Source organism: Manis javanica, chromosome 11 (genome assembly GCF_040802235.1).
Source record: "Manis javanica isolate MJ-LG chromosome 11, MJ_LKY, whole genome shotgun sequence".
Classification (NCBI taxonomy): Eukaryota; Metazoa; Chordata; class Mammalia; order Pholidota; family Manidae; genus Manis; species Manis javanica.
In genome coordinates, this window is record NC_133166.1 from 17,743,241 (window position 1) to 17,747,850 (window position 4,610).

Consider the following 4,610-nt stretch of genomic DNA (forward strand, 5'->3'; position numbering starts at 1 on the left):
ATAATCCTTGGTAGAATCAATCTCTAGCCAGTCTCAATCACATTTGATATACTTGGGAAGCTTAAAAAGTAATAGCAAGATCACACATTTACTTAGGAGGATCTGGAATTTGAATTTAATCATGTTTGACTTTTGGTTTAACGCACTTAATGTACACCTGGCAGTGTTATAAGCCCTTTACATAAATTAATTTATTTAACCCTCACAACCACCCTATGAATTAGATACTGTCATCTTTCTTTTATAAACAAGGCAGTTGAAGTTCAGAGAGTTAAGGAACTTGGCTGAGATCACGGAAGTAGTAGGTGACAGAGCTGGGATTTGAACCTAAGCAGTCTGGCTCCGGAATGTCATAATTGCTATAGAGGGACAAAGGGAAAAAATGTCATCTCCAGGGAGCTTTTCTAGTGTGCCTGTTTGTATGTCTCAAGGATGTGCCATCAGTGGGCTCCTGTGTGTCCACAAGATGCCCTGACAAAAGTGCCTGCCTTGGAGATGAAAATGAAGCTGAAGCCAGGCTGAATCATACCACAGCCCTGACACTGCACCTAATGATCACTGGATTGGAGCATAGACAAAAACATTAAAACCCTTGGCTGTTGACTGAGACTCTCGAGCCATAGCTATATGCTGGATCCTTTTCAGATACAGTACTCTGTTTATAAAAATCCTTTCAGGTTATTTCCCCATTTTACAGGTGGGGAAATACATTCTGAGGTAATATCTCCTAAGGTGTGAAGCCAGGACTTAACCCTAGATGTTAAAACCCCAAATACAGTATTTTTTCCACCAAAGGTAGAGAGACACTAAGGGGCAGATTTGGGCTTAGTATTAAGGTAAGTTTTAAAAGCTATTTAGGAGTTGAATGGGCTATATTAGGAGATAAGGACTTTGTTGGATGTGTTCAAGCAAGGGGTCAACAAGCTCTTGACATGTTTATTGCAAAAGAATTCAAGTATCATATGAGGGGTTGGGCTCAACCTTTTAAATTTCTTCTGCCCTGAATTCTGTGTTTCTGTGAAAGAAGAGAATCTTGATTTTTTTGCATCTGGTTCCACATATTACAGAGACCTGGAAGGAAGTATTAAGATCACTCTGTTGCGGCACCTCCCTTTTACATGTGAATGTGCAAGGCCACAGAAACCGGTGGTGAAGCCAAGGCTGGAACCCAGACCTCCTGATTCTTAGTCTGAAATGTTTTTCATAACAGGCCTATTCTGTGCAAGTGATCTACCATGTACCCTGCAGTCAAAGCCAGCAATCTATGTCACATTGGACTCTTTCCTCACCCCTCATGTTAAAATAGTCTTCAAGTCTTAGATTCTGCTTCCTTAAATGTTTCTTCACTCAGTACTCCTCTCACTAAACTCACTATCCTGATGCAGGCCACCATCATCTCTCCTCTAACACAGCACTAGCTTCCTAAAGATCTTGTCTCAAATCTTAACTCCCTTCAGTCCAACCTACATACAGCCATCAGAGTAACCTAAAATTCAGATCTGATCATGCTATTCCCCCTGCTTAAGTTCTGGCCTCAAGATAAAGTCTAAACTCCTACCCTTGTATGCTCCTGCTGTCATCTCCAGCCTCATATGCCCTATCCCAAAGGCTCTCTGTGCTTCTCCAGTTATTGGGAATTACCTGTGCTTGTTCCCAGCACTCACTGTGCATTTTTGCCTCAGACCTTTGGACCTTGAGCTCTGGAATATGCTCTTCAGATTGCCTTCTATGGTTCCTTCTCATTCTTCAGGACTGAGCCTCAGTCTAGAACTTACCTTGTGCCTCTTGCAGGCTTGGTGCATTGCCTCTATGTTCCCACAGCCTTCTATATATTCTTTAAGCATAGTGTTTATTGCACATTCACAGGTGCAAACCCCTAAAGAAGGTAGGCAGGAAAAAAAGGAGTCAAGTAGCCTGAAGGAAGATAATAGGAGGCTGAAGAATCAGAGAGCACACTCTCTGTCAGAGACAATTGCTACTCAGTTGTTTGTTAAGTATGGGCCTGGTTGTGGTAGATATTATAATTTTCCCAGAAAAGCTAGAAACCTGCATTTTCATGTTTAAAAAAATACCCAATTAAAGAATCTTGATAACTGCAATAAATGTTAAAATTACTTTGAGACAAAATGCGTCTCCAGGTAGAGTGTGCCATTTTGCAGCTTCTACACTATCACTCTGTTCACACCTCTGTTTCTTCCAGCTAATCTGTGAGTACCTGGACATTAAGAATGTCAGTGTTGTATCCCACCACAGCTCCTGACACATACCAAACAAAGAAAAAATAAGTGAGTAAACAAGTCCACAGCAAACAGCAGTACTACTGTGTGCCAGCGAAAGCCAGTCATGAGCTTCAAGTTTCTGAAAGACTTTATGTTTGGCTTTGACTTGATTGACTTCAGCAAAGAGAATCAGGCGGAAGAAGGTAAACAGCAAGCAGCTGGTGGACTTCCTGTCTCAGGAACCACTGGAGCAAGAAGAAATTTAGTGTGGGCGAGTGAGGGTTGTGATACCTAGAAATGAAATCAAAAGGGCTTAATGATTAAGACACTGGAGTAAGTACAGTGTCAAGTGGAAAAATAGCTTCTCTCCAGGCTCTGCACATTTCTAGCAATGACCATGTAGAACAGATTCAGAAGCAGGAGCTACTTACTAGCAGGTTCTATACAAAATTTAGTAATCTCATTGCTAGATACTTATGTCTTTAAGAAGTTTGTACTAAGTTCTCTTCAATGTGGATATAACTCACTCAAGAACACTGATTATACCCACAGCTAATTAACCAAATTCACCACCTACTGGAGCTGTCTCACTTTAACCAAAGAAAATAATACATATATGTGATTGCACTGATAGAGGAAACTGAATTTTATGAAACATTCCTCCTAGCTATATATATAGTACAAGCTGAGGGAACTGAGATTAAAAAGATCCTGTCATCTGACATGGCTGGTTGCAGAGAGGGCACTGAGCAGCACCTCCCCAGGCCTCTAGGCTGGGAGTCAGGTCATTGAGGCTCTCACTCCCATGGGCCTCTAATGTGTATGGTTGATCAAGCCAGCTTTGGGTTCTGATCCTGGCTCTGCCACTTATTTGCTGGGTGAACTTAGAAAATATCCCTTTGCTTTTTTTATACAATAATTTTAGCTAATTTTTTCTTGCCAAGCCACATCTTAAATTGCTCCTAAATCTTTGGATTGGCTGCCCTTAGTTCAGATGCCCAACTGGGCCAAGACAATGACAGGATGGTATGGAAGGTAAATCAAGTTTTCTAGGCTGCAGCTTCAACAAGTGCTGGTAAGGAGCAAGTTTATTTAGATACTACTGTGAAAAATACCCTACCTAGTAAATGTCTAGTTAAAGAGTCACCAAATGTTTGCTCAGTGAATAAATGAAGTCTTCTTTAAGACTCAGCTTGTGTTATATTTTAGTGATGCCTTCCCTAATTTTTCTTCCATCCTGGTTAGGATAAAGTTAGTCCAACCATTGTGCTACCCGCAGATCTTGTAAGTATGATAATGTTAACACCACTATGTCATTATTGTCTGTCTATTACTACATGCCATGCAGTGTGCTAAGACTTCGATGAATTGCCCTACCCAATACCTAAAATAACTGGGTACCTATCTGACAGATGGAAACAGTGAGACTGAGAGATTAAATAAAAGCCCAACTAGTGAGTGGCAGAAAGCCATGGTTCAAAGTCAAGACTGATACCAGAGCCCATACTCATAACTCTTTAGAGGGGGGAAAAGGAAAAATAAGGTAATGCTGATAGCTTTATTATAGCTCTGTCAGTCTATTGTAAGGCTTCAGAAAGGCCACCTGGTATTTAATAGAACAAAGACGATATATGCCGGTAGGTACCATTAAAAGGCATCTAGTCCAGGCCAGTCATTTTATAGTGAGACCCAGAGAAAACTGTCCAGTGAGGCTTAGGTTTAGTTAATAGAGCAGCCTGCCTAGAAACCATGTGTCAGGCATAGCTCCTTTCACCATTACTGTTAGTGAAGTGTCCGTCACTTCCTTCAGGGCTCTGGTCACATGTCATCTGCACAAAGAGACTCTTCCTGACTACATATTTGAAACAGACCCACCACTGTGTTCTCATCCTGCTTTATTTTTCTTCTTATCAGATTCTACTTACATTATGTATTTGTTAACTTGTTTATTTTCCCGACTTGAATATAAGCTTCATGAGGACAGGGTTTTTATTGCTACTTCTTTGGAGCCTATAGCATTGCCTGGCATATAACTTCCTCAATAAAAACTGGGTGAATTGATGGCTCAACATTCCAAAGCACCAACTGCAATGTGATTTTAACTTACTGAGACTTTTCTTTGTATTTTCTCATACTTATGGCCAATCATTCACCACATTATTAAACTTTGGTAAACATCTGTCTCCTTCCCTGATTTTCAGCTCTCCTCTGGACATGGACTTCGCCTTAGCAATCAGTGCATCCCAAAACCTAGCACAGGACCTGGAAAAAGTAACTGTTCAAAAATGCCTGGGGAGATACCAACTATACTTCAAAAATAATAAATAAATATTTAATAAATGATTGGGAAGGCTGGTATAGAAAGTGGCGAGAGTGATGGTCACAGGCATC